This window comes from Heloderma suspectum, chromosome 12 (genome assembly GCF_057233095.1).
Source record: "Heloderma suspectum isolate Gila_16-S chromosome 12, 16-S_ref, whole genome shotgun sequence".
Classification (NCBI taxonomy): Eukaryota; Metazoa; Chordata; class Lepidosauria; order Squamata; family Helodermatidae; genus Heloderma; species Heloderma suspectum.
Genome location: NC_139469.1, coordinates 21,932,332 through 21,954,429, shown reverse-complemented (window position 1 = coordinate 21,954,429; position 22,098 = coordinate 21,932,332). Strand labels below are relative to the sequence as shown.

At 46.2% G+C, this 22,098-nt stretch overlaps 1 protein-coding gene across 2 annotated transcripts in view; it reads left to right on the top strand.

Annotated features, from left to right (window-relative positions):
• Positions 1–22,098, top strand: part of NTN3 (netrin 3) — a 191,673-nt gene that overhangs the window by 144,736 nt on the left and 24,839 nt on the right. The window lies entirely within an intron of this gene.

Here is a 22,098-nt window from a genome sequence, read left to right as displayed (position 1 = left end):
GATATTTAATCCGATCAGTGCCGCCATGCTGCAGGTGGAGGACACAGCTGGAACAATGTGTTAGGAGAGACCAGGGAAGAGGGGGACGGCCGAGTGCTAAAAGAGAGCAGTCCCTCTGAACTGTGTCACTTTCTTGTGCCAAGTTTGTCCAACCTGGGCACAAGAGAATCCAGCGAAACCACATGTCGCCCCTCCACCCTGAAGCAAATGGACCAAAAACCCAACTCGAAAAAATGCCACTTGTGTTCGCAATCTCTCTGTATGAGCCATGCCTTCTCTCTATCCCTTTAGCACAATTGCTCTTTTGTGCTAGCAACTGTGTGGGAACGTTCTTGTGCTTTGCCCCATGGCTTCTTGGCTGAATTGCTCCCCACAAAAAAATTCTCCCCACAATCTTCCCTTCTATTTCTTCTCCCTCCCTTGCTTCCAGTCTGATACAAGGGTAGAGAGTTTAGCGTCACCCTTGAAATGCATGGGGTTGTCTCTGCACTATCCCTTCCCTTACATTGTGCTGTTTGGCTTCTAAAGCCACAAACTTATGCATGTTAAGACTGTAAAAAGTCCTACAATTTTTCCTCTCTCTTTTTTTTTTTATCATGAATGTGAGTCTGGGAATTTGCAAGCATTTTCAGAGAACCTCCTGCTTGCGTTCGTGTTCGGGGTTGCGATCATGGCATGTTCGCATGATTTACGAACATTAACTAAATTCTCATGCATCCCTAATTGGGGGCACCATTTTGCTGACTTTCTCCAGTGGGAGGAGAAATACTTCAACAGTTTCTAAGTGGTAGGAGGCGGGGGGGGGGGTCACCATTAGCAGTGGCGTTAGTGCAGCTTCTTTCTTCTTTCTAAGGTTCCCACTCTTTCTGCTGCTGCAAGCAGCAACAGCAGCAACTGTGTCAGTAGCCTGACCCATATTTTGCATCCTCCATGATGCCCTCAGGATTACTATCTTCCATCCTTAGTGATGGGGAGAGGAGGGTGAGAATCTGAAAAGCATTCCCCTGGTCTTAATTTCCTGGCAAGAATGGTTGTGGGGAATATATTCATGGCAACTCCCCAGTTTGCTCCCAAACTGAAGCTTCCCCCCTCCCTTTTTCCTTTTTGGCCGTTCAGCATCTTAATTAGGAATGTCAAAGAGGGAACTCTTCAGGAAAGGGTTGGGTGGAGGTGCAGAATTGGTTTCTGTAAATCTTCATTCCAAGATCCATTCAGAAAGGAAAGCTTCAAATTTTTGCTGAAAATACATTGAGGGCTCTTATAAAAGTTTGACTTGGAAAAATATAAAACAAACTCGACGAGAAACCCTGGTGCTTTATTTTACTTTCAGCAAAGGAAGTCTGCTAAGTGGTCCATAGAATTATCTGTGATTTTCTTTTTATAAACCCTGTTTCTAGTTCAAATATTGCAGCACAAAGTCTTTTGCTGTTTTCCAGGACAGTTCAAAGAATCCATTCCTGCTCTTGGCTCTTTCAGGAGCAATGCTCAAGGCTTCACCTTGGAAGGACCTGGAGAAACACCATGGTGGGGGTGGTAGGGTCTTGGTCCGTGATGCAGTGGCAACATTTTGAAGTGCAGGCACTCATCATGATCATCTACGTAGCCATCCCGCAAGGAGAGTTTAAAATTGCAGGCAGCTGTGTTGATCCTTTTTTAAAAACAGTTCTGGGAGTTTTCATCTGCTAGGAGCAGGTCCTTGGTAAAGCTAATGGGTCTTATTTGCCCATTCCAGACCAAGCTACACCCAAATACTTTGCATTTCAACAGGGAAAGCTCACAACAAGATATTGCTGCTGGGAAAATCCATTTTACCCCAGCTGCTGGGAGGACTGCTGCTAAGCTGAGAGGGAACAGGGAAATTTGGGGTCTGGGGTGGCACATGGCAGCAGCATCCCTGCTAATAAAAAAACAAAGGCCCAGCATTGTGTCCCTGTGAGCCCTGGCTCCATTTCACCACTGCTCACCTTCTGGAACCAAGAGGCGCCACTTCCGAGAGGGAGAGGACAGGACATGAGGACCTTTCTGCTCCTTCTCCTTGCTCCTTTCACTGCTCATTGGCTTGGAGAAGTCAGGCTAACAGGCAGCAAGAAGAAAGAGGAGCTGCATCAGGGTGAAGAGGCTCCAGGAGCTGACAGTGGACCTCGTACTGGGACACGGAGCTCCAAGAGTGCCCAGCCATGCCGACCACAGAGGCTTACCTTGCATAGGCCAGCTGCTTCTGCAGTGGAGGCTGGTGGCTCCGATGTCGGTGGGGAGGTGAATCTGCTCTGGGTTTCGGTCAGAACCAGTCAGAATTCTAAAGGAGCTATCCAAGCTGTGGAAGCATCTTGGATAGCTCCTTTAGAGCTCTGACTGAAACCCGGACCGGACTCACCGCCCCACTGACTTTGGAACCACCAGCCTCCACCGCGCTTTTGCATTGTCAAAACAAAGACGAAACACACCCAGTGGTGTAGCGGAGGCAGGGCTCACAGGGATGCAGCCCTGGCACTTTTTCATGAGCAGGGACTCTGATGTCATCTGCCGCCACCCTCAGAATTCCCTTTTCCCTCTGAGCTTAGCTGCGGTCCTCACTGTAGCTGTGGGGGGAATGAATTTTCCAAGCAACAATATATTGTTCCATGTTGGAATGCAAAGTCTTTGGGATGGCTTGGTCTGGAATGGGCAATTCAGACCTCTTTGCTTTACCAAAGACGTGCTCCTGGTGGGGATGCAAACTCCTAGAACTGGTTTGTTGATATGGATCGACACAGCTGCCTGAAATTTTTGGACTGCCCTTGGAGACTGTCCTGCATTTCCAAATTTACCTCTACCCGTGTGTGTGTGTGTGTGTGTGTGTGTGTGTAGTTCAATCCAGCTGAGTGGGTGGATACACGGAATAATGGGCTCAAGTTACAGGAAGCCAGATTCCGGCTGAACATCAGGAAAAACGTCCTGACTGTTAGAGCGATACAACTATGGAACCAATTACCTAGGGAGGCGGTGGGCTCTCCCACACTGGTGGCGTTCAAGATGAGGCTGGACAGCCATCTGTCGGGGATGCGCTGACTTGGATTCCTGCATTGAGCAGGGGGTTGGACTCGATGGCCTTGTAGGCCCCTTCCAACCCTACTATTCTGATTCTATGATTATGTTTCTGTTGCAGTGGGAGTGTGGAGATATAACAAAGTAGCTTAGGGAAGACTAATGGGCAATGTTGGGGTGCTAAGGGAGTGTGCAAGGGGGCTGTTTAAATGAGAAGGGATCTGTCCATGAGGGCTGAGTTGAGAGGCTGAAGCTTCCATAGAGGATTGTATTTTGAAAACCTAAAATGTTTGTGTTTGAGTGAGTGAGTGAAATTTTTTTTAACTCCCCCTGCATTTTTTCTCAGACGTCTAATTGAAATGCCACTGCCTTACTCTCAGCTGCACTGTTTTTGGGTCCCAGTTGAAGGCTGTACATATATCTTACAAGGTTGTATAATCCGAGAAGGGGGCGTGGCTGTGAGGGGGCGCGGCTGTGGCTGTCACGAAGGGACCCTGCACTTCTGAACTTGCCACTACGCTATTGAACGCATCGCCATAAAACAGGACAAAAGAGGGCACCAATTTGCCTACACGTTTCTTGTGCTAATTGGTATGTATACATGGACATTTAGAAACAATGACTATAATTTAAATAGAAATATTATTTCACTAAAGTTGGGAAGATTAGAACTAGGAGATCTGTGTTAGCTCCAGGTATGAACTCTGGATGGGCAACATCAAGACTTCTGGGCTCTCCCTTCTTAGGGTTCTTTATCTTTAACCTGACTTGGACTGGACAACCCCTCAAATAGAGGATGCCTTCAAAAATACAGGACTGTCCTCTCTTGGCCCTTGGAATAGAGGACTGTCTTCTGTGAAGTAAGACAGGGGTAAGGGCCACCTTAACCCTGCAGCAGTAGTGGGGAGCTTGCTTAAGGATGTGGTATGTAATCTCCATAATTCAAGGCCTTCAACGCTCAGTTCTAAAGCTACCAGAGCTCTGCCACCACCAAGTCTCCACAGCTCTCCGTCTCCTGTAATATACAAACGCAGAAAGAAGACAGGAAGGTGGGATTAAAAACATAAGAGCCCTGCTGGATCAGACCCAGGGTCCATCTAGTCCAGCATTCTGTTCACACAGTGGCCAACCAGCTACCCATGGGAAACCCATAAGCAGAACATGAGTGCAAGAGCACCCTCCTGCCCATGTTCCCCAGCAACTAGTGTACATAGGCACACTGCCTCTGATATCACAGGTATCAGGACTAGTAGCCACTGATAGCCTTCTCCTCCAGGAATTTGTCTAACCCCCTTTGAAAGCATTCCAAATTGGTGGCCATCACTACATATTGTGCTAGCAAATTCCTTAGTTTAACCATGCACTGTGTGAAGAAGTCCTTCCTTGTATTTGTCCGGAATCTCCAACCAATCAGCTTTATGGGATGACCCCAGGTTCTGGTATTATGAGACAGGGAGAAGAATGTATCCCTATTGTATAGAAATGACCATGCCAAAGTCTCTGATGCTAGTGTGGTTCTTCCCACTTGACCCTACATCACGTACCTGTATTTCTTTCTTCAGACATTACTGGAGCACCATGGGATTCAAGTCACAAGTGAGCAGCAATGCTGCCACTAGGGATGGGTGAACAAGCAATGTGCCAGATCACCACGATCCTCCAAACATTGCCTTGCCTCTTGTCTCGTGCCTGATTCCCATTTGCGCTTGTGATCGCTACTCATTCTGCATGAACGGGAAACTTGCACAAATCAAGCAGTGATTGAATGGGAGATTTGTGCAAATCTCTTAAGTTGCGCATATTTCCACTATAGGCAAAAGTGGGGCTGATGCAGCCTACTAAGGGATCTGCACAAAGTAGGCACTTTGCACAAATTGAACTGGGAATCGGGGATGAGATGAACGCGAGCACATGTTTGACAATTTGTGAATATTTTCAGCAGACAAATCAGAGATTTGAATGGGGCATGCATCACTAGCTGGTACGTTGATAAAATGAGAATCTGGCTCCAAGAGCAGGTTAGGCAAGTAGGTGTTTGGGGTGGGGTGGGAATGTGCATGCAGTGGAAGCACTGACGTCTCCGATGTCAGTGTGGCGGTGAATCCACTCCAGGTTTCAGTCAGAAACATTCAGAACTCTAAAGGAGTTATCCAAAGTACTGAACCTTGGCTCCAAAAGGGGTTCAACACCTTGGATAGCTCCTTTAAAGTTCTGACTGATTCTGACTGGAGTGGATTCACTGCCACATTGACATCAGAGCCACTGGCCTCCACTGAGTGCATGTATCTAGCGGGGCAGGATGGGCTTCCTGGTGTCTCTTCCAGACATCGATTCAATGGCAGAAATGAAGGTGGATAATCCAGGGTGAGCATCTGGCAAGGAAACGGGGAGATGACGAATCATTTTGGACAAACACAGCTGTAATGCAGATAAGAAACAGGAAAAGACCAGGTCTTCCTTATGATAACTCTAGTGATGCACCCTTTAAAATGCCCCTGATGTGTTTCGGGTCAAAGGTTCCATTTCCCACCCCCACCCCCCCCAAGGGTAGCTTTTGATTTTGTTTGTAATTCTGTTGTTCCTAGAAACATAGGGTGAGACTAGGAAAGGTGGCCAATCCTGTACATTTGGACTGCAGGAACAAATACAGAACAAATGTTCATGTATTCTAGCCCAACTTCAACCATCTTAGGAAGGAAGGGTTAGGTTACATATTGGGGGAAGGTTAGGTTACATATTGGGGGAAGGTTAGGTTACATATTTCTTGCCACTCATCAGGCTAAGAATGGAACTGTGGACAGTGAATATGGACAGTGAAGCAGTGTAGGAAAACCATTATGTGACTTGATACTAACGTGGAACGATTGGATAGGAGACGGTTACTATGACTTCACGTAGGTCTAGATAAGATGAAGACACTTATCTAAGGATGAGAGAATTTCCCTTCTGCATTCCATTCCATTCCATTCCATTCCATTTATTTAGGGTGCAATCCTATGCATTCCCCAGCCATCATGGCTGGCTGGGGAATGCTGAGAGTTGTTAAGTCTTTTTTTCTGTCTAAGAAAACATGCAAAGGATTGCACCTTATTTATTTAATATCCCACCTGTGTGTGTATGAGTGCGCACGCGCGCGCACACACACACACAGGCACTCCAGGTGGCTAAAATTAAAATTCAGATTTAAAAACAAAATATTAATTAAATCATACCATTAAAATTATTTTTAAAATATTGTCCTCTGTTTCTCTTTGCCCTTCTGTTTAGATGGACTTTTACCCTGCAATACCATCCCCACAGCACATCACAGCTAACAAGCAATAAATCACACAATTATAATAAAACTCAGTGCACTGGATCCAGATGAAGGTTGCAATCCTATACACCAGGGGTGCGTCACCTGCAGACCTAGGGCCCATGTGGCCCTCAGTCTAACTTCAAATGCTTTCTGCAAGTTCAGACATCTTGCAAGAGTGATCTTCCTCTGCCCTGGTAGCCTGCTGTGGGGAGAGAGAGAGAGGGAGAGAGGCAGTGGAGGCTGGTAGCTCTGATTTCAGAACTCTGAAGTAGCTATCCAAGGTGCTGAGCCATATCCCCCCAAAATAGGTTCAGCACCTTAGATTGCTCCTTTAGAGTTCTGGCTGGTTCTGACTGAAACCCAAAGTGTATTCGTAGCCTCACCACAATTGGAGCCATCAGCCTCCACTGAATATAGGTGGCCCTGCCCACTTTTGCTCTGGCCCTGCCTACCATGTGTAGCCCCATCCACCACTGGCATGTAGCCCCTGATAGATACCCCGGAAGGAATGTGGCCTTTCCCACCCTTGCCATGCAGATGCACCTGGGAGTAAGCCCCACTGAACGCAATAAGACTCACTTCTGAGTAGACATCATAGAATTACACTGCACATTAGTTGCACTTAGGTCAATCCAACCTGATAACATTAATCCAATAAAGTAACATACCAGCTGACCAGGCATGTGTCTTTAACAGCTCTACTTGGAGATGCCTAGGATTGAACTCGGGACCTTTTGTATGCAAAGCATATGCTCTGCCAACTGAGCTATAGTCCTTTCCCTTTTCTCTCCGTGCCCATCTACCGTAAATGATGCACCCATGTGCAGTGATAAAGCAATAAAATGAAGCAATCTTGATATGGTCTGTCAAGGTGCCCCTTGTGACGTGGACCCCTTGAGCAACTTAAGGATCTCTTGCCTCCTTAAGAGTCCCACCTTCCTTCTTTTACCTCCCCCCTTCCAGTTACGTGGGGTTCAGGCTATAGACGTGGAGTGACTGATACTCCAGACACTGGGTTTAACCACAATAGTTTGCTAGTAAATTAAAGCAAGCAAATCACAGCTAAAGCTATTTACACAATAGAGCTGAGTGACACAAAAGGCATTAAAAGAAAATAAAAGTGGCAAAATGCAAGTTCCTTTATCCTAGCTGTACTTAGAGTTTTCCAGGCTGCTTCTTCCTGCTCCCTCTTCAGGCTCTGGTCTCCCCAACTATGCTCTTACTGGCTCTCTCACTTTCTGTTCATACCCTCCTCCCTCAAAACCAAAAGTACTGTTTCAAACCTGGAGAAATGAAACTTAACTGAGGAAATGAAACTACTTCTCTGACACCCCCTCCCAACAAAACCTCCAGGCCTCTAAACCTGACTTTTTTCCCTTTGCCCCTGGACACCTCAAACCTTCACATGGTCACATGTATGATCATGTCAAGATTCTTTTTGTGTGATTTTTTTTTATCCATGCACTTGCACATTGATAAAACACCACACACATTCACCTTAAGACAAATGTATCTCAGCAGAATGTTGTTGCTGTTGTTGTTGCAATGTTAATCAGTGCACACGAGCACATTGATAATATTGGTGAGGGACAGGCAGAGACAAGAAGACAGAAGAGTTGCCATGCTGTGGCAAACTGCTCACGCACAGAGCACTTTACAACATTTTCAAAGGAAAAAAAATGGAACAATGGAAGACTCCTAATGCATTGGTTCCACTTCAGAAACAAGAGAAAAAAACTCAGGACACCAAAATTCAGATGAGAATCTTGGGAACATCTCTAATCATATCACAAAGTACTGGAAGCATCTCACAGGAACCCGAATCAATCAGTTCCCTGAAGGTAGGGCTGGCCCTACCATTAGGCAAAGTGTGACAGTCGCCTCAGGTAGCAGATGCTGGGAGGTGGCAGCAATGTGTTGGAGGAGAGTGGTGTGCTGCACGCCTTGCCCTGCGCCCCCTTAGGCTAGCTTGGTCTTTTCAGAGGTGAAGGATGCTGCCTGATTGTCAGGGTTGAAGAAAGAGTCAACTGCCAGTCCAGTTAGCACGGGGGAGTGTGCCATCTTGTTCTTCGCCACAGGGAACAAAATATCTTGGGCCAGCCCTGCCTAAATGTATTACTGGCAGCTGCCTTTAGCCATCAAAAACATGGTGATTGTGCCATCTGATGGGGATTAGTAAGTTTATCAAATCTCTTTATGTTTTTGTTGTTGTTGATCTGTGTGTGTGTGTGTGACAGAGAGAGAGAGAACAGTTTTGAAAATTTATTTATTTTATTGTATTTATTTCATTTCTATACCACCCAATAGCTGAAGCTCTCTGGACAGTTCACAAAAGCCACCTTGAGAGGGTTCCACCCTTAAAGGTGGGCTATAAAAGTAATGACAGGCAGGCAGACAGATGAAATTTTACATTTCTCCCCTTTGTAGAAGATCCAAACGGCCATTATTTTCTATCCTCTGTGGCTCACTACATTTTGAAACTTGCAATATTTAAAAATGGAACTTGGGAACTTATTTGCAAATAACTGACTTCTTGGGAACAGCAAAGTTGAAATTACGTTGGGGAAGAGTTACCACCTTATTCACGAGGATTTTTTTTTTTCTCCAGCAGTTCAGGAGGAGGAGCTGAAAAAAAGTTTTTTTCCCCAACATTATGTGCTAAGAAATTTCAGCTCAGCTGTACCAGAGAACAGCTGTTCCTGTTGAGGACAGCTAATGGCCAGTCTGGCTGGGTGGAGAAACCCCAGTACCCATTTGCCGCCTAGGAGATGCTCCAACCTGTAGCCTAGGTGACCCACCTTGAGGGCAGGCATGCAGAGAGCAAGGCATTCCTGGTTTTAGCCCCAGAAGGTTCAGATGTTTGTGTGAGTGAGTGAGTGAGTGTGTGTGTGTGTGAGAGAGAGAGAGAGCATGACAGAGACAGAGCGCAAATCTAAAAAGCAGTAAAAGAAAAGAATAAGGGCAAACTTCTAGACATAATGTAGCTCCCACATCTCCATGGTTCAAGTCATATCTGCCCGGCCTTGGTAGCCACTCAGAATGGCTGCATTCAGTTTGAAGGAAGCGCTGCTAACAAGACTGCAGTGTGACGAGGAATGTACAGATTTTAAAAATCCATTCCATCAGTATTTCGCAGATGGTCAGGTGTCTTTCATCCCGTCATCTGCTCCTTGACAGAATCAGGTTTTTTTTTTAGGGATGTATGATAATTTCATTCCTGTTTGCAAATGTGCATTTGCACTACCCCCCACCCCACCCCACGTAAAACACCAGTCTGCAAGTCCGCAGAGTCACACGACTTGGAGAAAGTCAGGTGCGCTGAAGAACCTGCAGATCAGATTCATAGAAATCCGAATTCATTTGAATCTGTTGCGGATTTCCCCAACACCCCTAATTGCAACTGGGGTTCCTTGGTCCCCAAACCTGCTTCTTTAGCTGTGTCTTTTCTGAATCACCCATCCTATTTCCACCTCCATCTGATGCTCTCAATTCCATTTCTAACTCCATTTTCTCCCCCCTCCCCCAGTGCCACAATTCCTAATCTTTCTATATACCATAAACAGCAAATATATTGGGCATTGCATTTTAGTAGATGTTATTTATTTATTTAATTAATTAATTTCTATACCGCCCAATAGCCGAAGCTAGCAATAGCCCTACACGTTAGGGTTTCCTTTTCACCTGGGCAGGCAGGCATGATAAGTAAGTTACACAGGGAGTCAAATTTGTAAGGGGTACTATCTGCATGAGACAAATTTGGATAGGGGTACACCTCTCTCGCACAGCCCTTCCCCAATGCTTTGTTATGCTTGCAGTTCTATCATCTATGGCTCTGAAGGTATTCAGCAGTAAAAGATTTGCAGCCATAACACCTAATTAAGTTACATCTCTCTTAAAACAAAATATTCCTTTACAAGAAAAAAAGAAAAAGGCAGGAGAAATAAACCAGATGTGCAAACTCCCTCAGTCTTTCTCTTTCATATTATACAAACAGAGAGACACACACGGAGAGCCGATGCCAAATTCAAATGGCGAAAACATTTTGTGAAACTTAATAGAAGCGGAGGCCTGCAGCTATCTAGCTAGGCCAACTCTGCTCCACTTTCTTTTTCACGTCCACACTCACTCAGCTGTCTCTGATACGCAAACTGTGACTCCGTACCTCACACTCTCTCAGTCTGCTTCTCTTATACATACACTCACTTGGGCGTGCTACTAGCTCCCAGATTGTTTTGGCTTGCACACACTTATTCACAAATGAAGGGTCGGTCTGAAATCTGGATTTTTTTCAGAAGGCTTCAGCATGGTGCTATGGAGCTTATGTTTCAAAGGTCTTCTCTTGAAATTTTGCCAAAGGGCTCCCAAAGTGACCCCCAGAAATTACTAAAGACTAAACGCGTGTTCTTGTTGTTTTTAAAAAATCGATCCACCGACACTCATCAGTGGCAAGCTAAAACAGATGTGGGGTTGGATCCATAAGAACATAAGAGCCATGCTGGATCAGACCAAGGGTCCATCTCTTCCAGCGTTCTGTTCCACAGCGGCAAACCAGCTGCCCACCAGAAACCCACAAGCAGGACATGAGTGCAACAGCACCCTCCTGCCCACGTTCCCCAGCAACTGGTGTACGTAGGCATACTGCCTCGGATACTGGAGGTAGCATATATCCATCAGGACTAGTAGCCATTGATAGCCTTCTCCTCTAGCACTTTGTCCAACAGGAGCTACCAGGACCTAGCTTCCATGGATAGAAGGGTCCACTCATGGAAGATGCCTCTTCTCCTGCACCACAGTTCAACTCCTTCAGCAGGTCCCCTGACCTACTTTGCAGCATTTTCCAGGGACTGCAGGCAGGGGCTGGCATGGCTAGGGGGAGGCAGGGAAGTCTGCTTCTGCCAGCCCAGTTGTATGCACCTACATCTGGACACAACCCATGGCGACTAGCTTCATGGCTTCAGAGAAGGACTGTTGAACCACAGGCCCATGGGGGCTAATTTGGCCTGCCTGTGGTCCCAGTCCCGCCCCATAGGGTTACCTAATTGGCCACGCCCCCTCTTACCTGACCCCACCCCCTGACCCCCAATTGTTCGGTGGTGTCCCTGTTTTTCCACAGTGTTTTTCCTCATTCTGAAGGTTGAAATGCCTCTCTCTAAGGCTGAGTTACCAGCAGGAAGCTTTTTAAGATAAAACATCCTGATATTTGGGGTATTTCACCCCACCCATATTGCCCTTGGCCCCACCCATACCTGGAATGCCCCCCCTCCCCAGAGCTTCTCCAAAATGGAATTCGGCTCTTGGACTGAAAGAGGTGCAATGGCCCTGCTCTGAAGGAGATTAGACCAATTAACAGAGAATTGATCTATAGTGGAAATGGAACCTCCATTTCCAGGGGTAGTGCATCTTTGAATATGCTGGGGAAAAACAATGAAGCTGTTGTTGGTGGAGTTCCTTCATGCCCTGTTTGTAGGCCTCCCAAAGGCATCTTGCTTGCCATTGTAGGAAAGAGGAAAGATACCGGAGCAAATTCCGTTGGTCTTTTGTCTGATCCAGCTTGGGTTTCCATATAGTTCTGTGGACATCATTAGGGATGGATGAATGTATTAATTCCAGTTTCTCCCAGTTTCTCATTTGTCCAGTCTGAAGTGTTGTTTGTCTTGAACTTTAAGAATTTTTCCAGTCTTAAGTTCAGTTCATCCCGAACTTCAAGATTTTTTTTTAAGTTCACACAAAAATTCATCAGCATTCCGTGCACATTTTCCCAAATACAAGCATTTTTTTGCTTAATATACACATATTTGGAAGCAAAATTTTGCATGTGTACTTGCTTGGAGAATTCCATTGCAAAATTCGGAGAAGTGAAAACTTTGAAGGATAACTGAGTTTCGGTTCACATGCTGGTTCAAAAGTGTGCAGTTAGGTAAAATGTGAACTGAATGAATTTCTCACCCATCCCTAGACTTAATGCAATAAAACATCATTGCATAGACAGCCTAATGATAGAAAGAAATGGAGCATCATTTGAGACTGAGAAAAATCCACAACATGTTTTCTGAGTGTAAAGCTCTAACGTTCGAGAGGGCCACCACATACATTTGTCAAGACAATGTGTTCCACATCCTTATGCTAAATTTATATATAACATTTTAAAAAGATATATCTGCACAATTACTCTAGGCCTCCCAAGCTGGGTATCTTTGTGAAAGAAAGGGCTTGTAGGTAATGCATCATTTGTCACATTTCTGACAAGGCCATGACACCAAAGAGGGTTTGGACTGGCATAAGGTGGAGAGCAACCTCCTCCCGCCATTATCCAATCCCCAGAAGATGGTACCACTCAAATCCTGATTCTGTAGATTTTTTTCAAAACGAAACAACACCTCAAAAAGGGATCTTAATGGTTTGAAGTGCTTGGGAAGCTAAGTAAGGCCAGCCCTGGTTAGTACTTGGATGGGAGACTGCCTGGGAATCAGGGTTCCTGCATTGAGCAGGGGGTTGGACTCGATGACCTTGTAGGCCCCTTCCAGCCCTATGATTCTATGATTCCTTTGACTTGCTGTTGCTGCAACCCCATTAAAGAAATTGCTAGGGCTGCAACCCCACTAAAGAAATTTTATTTAATTAATCATAAGGTGTTTAGTCAATTAAACAATTAAGCTATCAATTAAATGTGCATATATTTGCATAGGGGTGAAAATATTTTTGAAGCAAGAAGCATGCTTTCCTTGTTTTTAGGTGATGCCCACATCTTTCACAGCAGGCATAGTCTTAGAAGAGGCATTCCATCTTGTGTATTAGAGATGGGAGAATGCCTCTGTTAAGATGAGCACAGTTGCTCGTGTGCATATGCAGAGTGCCAATAGCAGTTGCCCTCCCAGGACTCATAGCTCTTCTGGATGGAACTGTTTTTGTTAGGACCATGCAGGGCCAGTGTCAAGAGTAGGCGTGTTTGGGTACCTGATGAGAGCCCACACCTCAACAGAAGCCCACTGACAAAAGCCCCCTGGAGTTGCTCCTCTTCTTCTCCATTGCTACCTGCTTGTTCACCTGCTTCTCACTCTGGCCCAGACAATGGTGGTGGTGGGAAGGAGGAGCAGGAGATGCCACTGCCCACTTGCTCACTGGCTCTCTGCCTGTGAAGCAGGCAAGTGATAAGAAAGGGGATGAGGAGCAACAGAAGCTGGTGAAAATGGTGGTGAGAAGATAGATTCACTGAGGGAGGGGGCCCATTGAGGGTGCCTTGCCCAAGAACCCTCATAAACCTTGAGCTGGCACTGGGACCATCGCTTAGACCAGTGGTAGGGAATGTTTTTCAGCTTAAGGGCCATATTCTGCTGTGGCTAGCTTTCTGGGGCCTGTGTGCCCTTGGTGGGCAGGGCCAAATGAAAAGTGCGTGAGGTCAAATTAAAAAAATGGGTCGAGCCACCCCGCTTTCTCTCATACACCTAACACACACACACACACACACACACACACACACACTTTTAAAAATGTACACAAAAACAGAAACCATGGATTGAATATATTGTATAGTTGGTCCTAAGAGGCATCCTACAAGGACAGATCTGTGCATGCAACATACTGAGGTGATAGAATCGGGATGGGGTGGGGGTGGACTGAGCAATTTCAGCCTGCAGGGGGGGGGGTTGTTCCTTTTTTGAGTGTTCCCCAACATAAAAATTTCTCTGCAGTCTGCACATATCAGGGAGCTGGCTTCTATGACACCCCGATGTTCTACTCATCTTCTTGCAGGAGGTTATTTATGTGATAGGATTGCATTTACAAATGCAACCCCCCTGTTGCAGTCTGAAGTGGGAGCCCCAAAATCTGCCTCCTCTGTCTACTAACACATTCCGAATGAAGTTACGGAATGGCTCTCACACACGAATAAACACATGGGAAAACAAGCTGAAACTATGTAACACACCCGTATAGGCAGACCCACAAAACACATAGGAACCTTTGCACCCAACTTTATACCCCATGTACGTCTCAGACCCTGGTTTGCGCACATGCGCGCGCACACGGAGGCCTTATGTATGCAATGTTTTACAAGCATACGCCCCAGTATTCCATCTGTCTCTCTTCCTTGTTCACACACTCTCATGCAAATGGCAGCTCTTTCCTCTCAGTGCCCACCTGGACGTGTGCCACCAAATGGGGTCCCCCTGCCGAGTGCGATGCATTCAGATCATTCTTGGTGGTGTTGAAGGTTCCAAGCTGTGCCACTGAGACTTGCTTAAGTGGAAAAAGAAGCTTAGAGGCGGCGGTGGAAGAAAGGGATGGAGGGTGAGGAGGGGAGGGGAGGGGCACAAACATAGAGGGCACGGGTTTGGGAAAAGGAAAAAAAGGCATATGGGAGAGGCCGGGTTTGGCAAAAGCTTCCTGGAGGAAAGAAATGGGAGAATTGGGACGCTATGGCAGGGTGGGGGAGGAGAGCCATTTTACTGATGTCTGTTTCTAATCTCATGGTCCCTTTCTGTTCCAGTAAAGCGTTGATTCTGCAATACAGGTGAACAGCCCAGACTTAGCAAATGTTAAAGAGTTCCACCTGTCTCCATTATTATTATTATTATTATTATTATTATTATTATTATTATTATTTATTACATTTCTATACCACCCCATAGCCAAAGCTCTCTGGGCGGTTTACAAAAGTTAAAACATTAAAATACAATATACGAAGTTTAAAAGCCATTTACATAAAAGCACACAGACGATATACACAAACAACATATACCTAAAAACAACTTTCAACAGGCAGTCATAACTAAAGACACATCCAGGACCGATGATAACTGTGAAGCTCTTCTGATCAAAGCTACAACTTCCTCCATTCGCTTCTGTTTGCTGAAGGCAATAGCGCTATGGGATGAGCACAGGAGCATTCCCGTCTTCAGTTCTGTTCACTCAAGCTGCCAGTCCCATATGATATAGTGTGGAGGGAGGGAAGCAGCAGCGGCCTCTGTTTCCAATTTCTTTACTCCTCAGGACCAGCAATGGCTCTGGAGACCAGCTTCAGCTGGATGGGCTTTTTGGGTTGCAGGAAGCCCTTGGTGTCCAGTTCCATGGGGATCAGCATCTCTCTGCAGACTTGGAAGGAAAATTTCTGCAGCAATTCCACCACAGCCACTTTCATGATGTGTGTGTGTGCGTGTTTTCCTTGTAGAGGAAAAATGAGCAGGGCGCCATGGATGTCAGAAAAAGTTTTAGAGCAACCTCAAACAGAATCTGATGGCACTTTGTCTTTGGTGCCGTTGGAGGAAGGAGGGTGCTATAATATAATGGAGGATGTGGCCGGGCTGTTGTTCTTGCAGAGGGGAAGTTTTCTGTGAAACATAGCCAGAAAATAGCTTTGTAGATGTAGCGAGAAGGACGATGTCTTCAGCACCCAAACACAAATGGGTTAGCACAGGGTATCGCAGCTCAAGATGTAGGGGATGTGCAGTTGTTCAGTCTGAAAGAAAACAAAACAAATACGAATTTAATAAATACAAATTAAAATGAATCTAAATGAATTAATTTGGAATTACATTTTATGTTGTTTAGATTTCTATTCCATTCCGTTTTTTTACATTTAGAGTTATTTTGCTTATGTTGATGGGGGGGGGGGGAGAAAAGCCACAGCCCTGAAAATGGCTGGTGCGGGTGGGAAGCATATCCCCCAACAATGACTTTGTTGCCCCAGGAGTCTTGGGGATCCCCCCCCACAAAGCTATTTTGGGGCTGCAGCCACATCCGCCTTGGGGATGCTCCATTCTATTCTCCCACACATCATTTTCTGTTTTTTTCTTTTCTTTTCCCAAATGATTTTCAATATTCGTTGGCTACTGAGCATGCTCAGTCTCATTAGGCTGTTGGGGGGAGGGGAGGTTGCCCCCTGTAAGTATTTAAAAAAAAAATCCCCCAAACATGCTGGTGCCTCCTACTTGTTTCTCAGTGGCCCCATTTTGGCTACAGTTGTGTTGGCACTCACCCACTGAGTTTGCTATTAGAGTGAGTGATGGCCGTACAAATGTTTTATGCATTTGAGTGTTCTCCTTCAAACAGGAGCAGCTTCACATCAGCAGCGAGGTACTGCTCTCATCTATTATGTTCACTGGTAAGGTATTGCTGACAGTGGAGATTAAAATCCTGCCAGAGCCCCCAGGCTGGGCAGGTATTTGTGGCTATTCAATAATCACTTGCATGGAGGGGGGGAGGAAGGAGGATGCTGCCTTTAAAAATGGCCATCTATCCCACATGTTTCTATCCAGAAGGACAGAGAGATTACTCTAGAATCATCCCATGTTATCCTTTTACTCCTGTTTCCTCTAGGATGACTCCAATATTAACAAAGGCAACTCCAGAAAAATTAATTTGGAATGGAGGGATCTAGGGGTAGCAAACACCAGTATTAGGAGAGCAAGGATTTAATCCATGCTATAAAATACCTTAAGATACAGTGACCGAAGGCTGGAGCAGTGAATGGGTTAGCAAGAAATACATTGTGGGAGTGCCAGCTAGCTCTCACCACCATCTCAATGTGGTAACAACACCAACCTACTGTGGGCATGGAGTACAAACCCCATAGCAGGCCCTGCAACAGTACATAAGAAGAGCCCTGCTGGATCAGACACAGGGTCCATCTAGTCCGGCATTCTGTTCACACAGTGGCCAACCAGCTGCCCACGGGAAACCCACAAGCAGGGCATGAGTGCAACAGCACCCACCCACCCATGTTCCCCAGCAAGTGGTGTACGTAGGCATACTGCCTCTGATACTGGAGGTAGCATAGAGCCATCAGGACTAGTAGCCATTGATAGCCTTCTCCTCCAGGAATTTGTCCAATCCCCTTTTAAAGCCATCGGAATGGGTGCCTTCACTACGTGTTATGGCAGCAAATTCCACAGTTTAACTATGCGCTGTGTGAACAAAAGTTCCTCCTCTTAACTATTGCCATCTGTTTGTTCACCTGCCTCTCACTCTGGCCCAGACAATGGTGGTGGCGAGAAGAAGGAGCAGGAGATGCCACTGCCTATTTATTCACTGGCTCTCTGCCTTTCAAGCAAGCAAGTGGTGGCAATGATGAGAAAGAGGATGAAGAGCAAAAGCAGCTGGTGACAATGGCAGCGAGAAGGTAGACACACTGAGGGAGGGGCCCCATTGAGGGTGTCTTGCCCAAGGGCCCTCCAAAACCCGGAGCTGGCACTGGCCTTCCACTCTAAAGTTTTCTCAGATCCAAGTACCTCCTGGCACATCTACGCTAGCTGCTGTCTCTGCAGCCACTTCCCCCTTTGCCACGCCAGATGTCTTAAATCACCCTGCTACTCATTTGTGTTTCTGGGGATGTTGCCAGCCCAGTGATGGGACGATGCTTGTTAGGGAGACAAGAGAGCAGACACCTGTTTGGGCATGGTCCTCTTTAGGGAGCCCTTTGAGCTTAAATGGATCCTGTATCCAAATCCTGGTGGTACATGCAACACCATGTCCTGGAAGTCTAAAGAAAGCTGGGATGGGGAGGGAGAGAAAAAAATACGCCAGGAGTTGGCGAGGGGTGGAGGTGCTTAGGAAGCAGCTTTTCTGATGCCCGTCCAATCCCTTCTGACACTTTTATAGGGTTGCTCCTCGTGATTGATCTGTTATGTGTGCAAGTGAGCCTTGGCTTTCTGTGTTTGAAAATCCACTGGATTAGAGGCTTCTCTTTGCAATCCCGTCGCCTTGCCCTTGAAACACATTTATTGACTCGGCTCTTCATTTCCTCTGCTCCTGTTTCTCCCCTCCTTCCCCGTCACATCCAAGCACCAGTGCAAAAGTGCTTTCTGCCTCATTGACCGCGGAGGCAGGTATCTGTCTGCCACACACGTACGAGGCAGCGAGAGAACATTCCCTCCCACCCCCGATGTTGCTGCACTGCTTTTGGCACATTTCTAACAGCGTGGACACCTTTTACATGCCCCTCTGATGGTGCAAGAGCCAAGAGCTGAGGTGGCCAAAATGAAATTGCCAGATGGAATGAAAGGAACAAATCCTGAATGCAATTAGCAGGCCGCTTGATAGCTTGGCAGCTCTGTAACCTACTGGCATACTACGGGAGTCACCTTCCCTATACCTTGAAGCAGCCAAGTGGCTTGTAAATAGAGACAAATATGCATATTTTGGGATGATTCTGTAGAGGGATGAAAGGAACACACACACCCCCGCGCACCTTCTCTTTCTTTCCTGTTCCCCTGGTTTGGGCTATCTCCTGTTACAGTTAGGCCTGGTCTCCTTTTATTTTGTCTTGGGGCTGGGGGAACGGAAACTGAAGGGTGAGGATGGAATGGAATGTCCTGCAAGAGGACATGGCTGGCTGGCTGGAACCCTGAACAGGAGCACTCCACACGGCAATATTTTGTTGCAATTCCCACTTGTGTGCATGCATGTACACACACACACACACACACGCCTGCCTGCCTGCCTGCCAACTGAGGATAACCCATCATGCAAGCTATGAAATCAACTGTAGTCCATGAAAGCTTTTGCCTTCATTAATTTGCTAGTCTTTAAAATGGCATAAGACTCTTTTTTATTAGGGTGGGGGAGGAGTCTTGTCATCGTCGTCCCCCCATTAATCTTAGGAACAGAAGTGTCTGGGATGGCAGTCAAACGTCATTGGTTTACATCGGGGGGGGGGTGCTCTGGGCTGCAGGGCATAATCCTGATAGGATTATTTAGCAACGATGCCTCCTGTTAGAAAGGCAATTAGCAGAGAAAAAACAAAAGGCAAAATAGAATGAGTGTTTACCAGTCCTACATCCACACAGGCTATCTTAGGATAATAAAGGGAGACCACACCTTTCTTCAGCGTAGAAAGAAAACAGTTTTGCTCACAAGTATTCTTGCATGTGCAATACAGGTACAGCGTAGAGTTTCGAAAGAACTTTGTTCAGTCTGTTTTGTGTTCCATTACACAGGCAAGACTGAGAGCAAACACACGTGCTCCCAGCAATGGTGGACGTCGGAGAGCAGGGCGGGAAGGAAGGAGAGGAGCAAAAAGAAGAAATCACAGGAAACCACGCTGTAGGCTATAGAGATCCTGAGGCTAGTTGTGGTCAAAATTCCCATGAATTAACTAACTGCAACGCTGCCTGCTTCCAGTAATTTGCAGACAAGGTTGTAATATTCCCAACAAATCCAGCCCGGTGGGGTATCCAATGTGGCCTGTGGAGCTTTCCCAGGTCACCTTGACTTCTTGCTGATGTCATCAGTCACTTGCCTTAACTCTGCCTTTGATCCTCAGTCAGGAATGGTCAACCGGCAGTTGTTGTTTTCCCCTGTTTCCCCCTTCAACTTTGCATGATAACTACTTCTTCCCTTCTTTTCAGGGTAGACTTGCATGGAAAAAAGGGGAAGGGTCTGCAGTCAGGAGACCAGCACATGGGCAGGGGTCACCCCTGCAGCTACCATTCCTGTTTTGTAGTCACAGCTCAAGACCACTTTGAAAAACCATTGCCCTAAAATGCTCAGGCCTACCATATCTAAGAGATTTCATCTGTGTCCTATTTCACTCTCTTAGGTTCAACTGAAAGCGTCCCTCCCCACCCCACCCTACACACAAGTAAAAAATGTGTGTGCTGAGTATTATTTATTGATTTGTTACCATCATATCCCACCTTTCCTCCAAGGAGCCCACGCTTAAGACTCCATGACTTAAGCAACCAAAAATCAAAAGCTGGGGTATTTATTTTTAGTTTTTTTGTGATTACATTTATATCCCACCCTTTTTCCTCTTGCAAGGGACCCAAGGAGGCTTACATGTTCCTCCTCCTCTCCTTTTCATCCTCACAACAACCCTGTGAGGTAGGTTAGGCTGAGAGTCAGTGACTGGCCCAAAGTCACCCAGTGAGCTTCATGGCCGAGTGGGGAATAGGACCCTGGTCTCCCGAGTCACAGCCCAACACTCCCGCCACTACACCACACTGGCTTTCTATTGTATTGACAGGCAGGGTACATAAATGGCTGCCTCCAGTCTGTGAAATTCCAAAACCAGAGCATCTTTGGGTAGCATGGAATGAGTGAGCCTTTCCAGAGAGCTGAAGACAAATGTTTTCCATGCAGTATTTGGAGTCATGTGAATGCAGCAGGCTAAAATGGTCTTTCCATGCTCTCGATGCCTCTTGTATGGAAAACTATTAGTACCTTCAACCTCCGGCCACATCAGATGAATCTGGGTGGTTCTTTTTCCGTTTTCTCTTTCTGCGTTTTACAGAAATGTGGAGTGAAATTAATTTTATAGTCTGGGAGCAGTATTCTGCACAAGAATGGAGCCTTAAACCAAACAAAGTTCCTTAAGTTACTAATTCCACAAACCATTTCCTGCCTTTCATAGGCATATTTTTATTAAATGAGTTGTGAAAATCATTATGACTTTCTCTCTCTCTCCACCTCATTCCTTTCTTCTCTACCCTTTTTCTTCCTTTCCTCTTCCTTCCTTTCTGAATCCAGCCAGGGCTTTGGCTGGGGTCCTGATGACATCAGGGGTGGGCTCCCACCCCCTGACATCATGGATGTCCCCCCTAACATCTTCTGGCCCCAGGAGGGATTTGGGGCCAATCTGGCCCCCAGACCAAAACAGCTCCTTGCTCCTGGAGTATAAGGCCTACAAGGTATGGGAGTGTTGTCGTTTGCCCGTGATATGGCTGCCTCTAAAAAGTTCTGCACCTTCACCCAGTACAGATTTACCTGATACATATGTCAAACGTTCTGTATACATGACCAGGCAAATCAGTACCTTTCCCCCTGTTGTGGCAGCATGCATTTCTGATGCTCACACTGGTGGAAGCATTGCTCTTTCTTCTCCTAATTTACCTGTTCCAGTAAACTTGGCTACATCATGCACCTGAAAAAACATCCTTGGATGGCCAGGGTGGTGCAGGTGGACTGTTTCATTTGTTGCCTAATTAGAGCAGGAGTAGCATTGTTTGCCAAAATAACCTGTTGAGGCTTGGTTGGAAGATTGTCCTTTTAGGGTGCACATATGAGCATGCGTGTCCACAGACACACACACTGAGCAATGTTCTTGTACGTTGAAGTTACCCATTATTTCATTACTTATATTTATACCCTAATTCCCAGCCAAAGGCCTGTTCCAATCAGAAAAAGATAAAATACATACAAACTTAATAAACAGAGCAATAAAACAGCTCCCAAAGACAAGATAAAATGACAGCATGAAGCGCTACTAAAAACATCGTCAGCTCCAGTAAACAGGCTATAAAAACCTTCCTAAAAAGGAAAGTCTTGGGGCCAAACCACATGAGAGCACTTCAAGAGATCCCCGCGTTGTGTTTCCTTTAAATGGAAAATGTGGCTAGGGGGCCGGGGGTGGGTGGGTGGTAATTCTGATTGCGGCTGTGGCACTGGGGAAAGGGGGAGAGGGTTAACCCCTTCTCCCCCATGCAATATAATTGTCTGGTCTGTTTTATCTCCTCCGCGCACGCACGCACACCTGGAGCTGCTGTTTGCCTCACTGGGGTAGGAGGTACACATATCATGCATGGGGGAAGAGCCAAAGGATGCTGCCAGGTGATATATGAGCAAAGCGAAGAGCAGAAAACGGCACTTGATCCATCAGTGGAAAAGCCGAACTGGATGTAGTTTCAATCTGTGCGTGTTTCAATGGAAGCCCTGTGTGGTAGTTTAGTGTATAAGTCACAAGCGCAGTGTGTGGTAATGGCTAAGGGCCAAAGAAGATGATAGAAAGCCAGCTGTGGTGTACTGGTCAGAGTGCTGGAATGGGAACTGGGAGATTTGGGTTC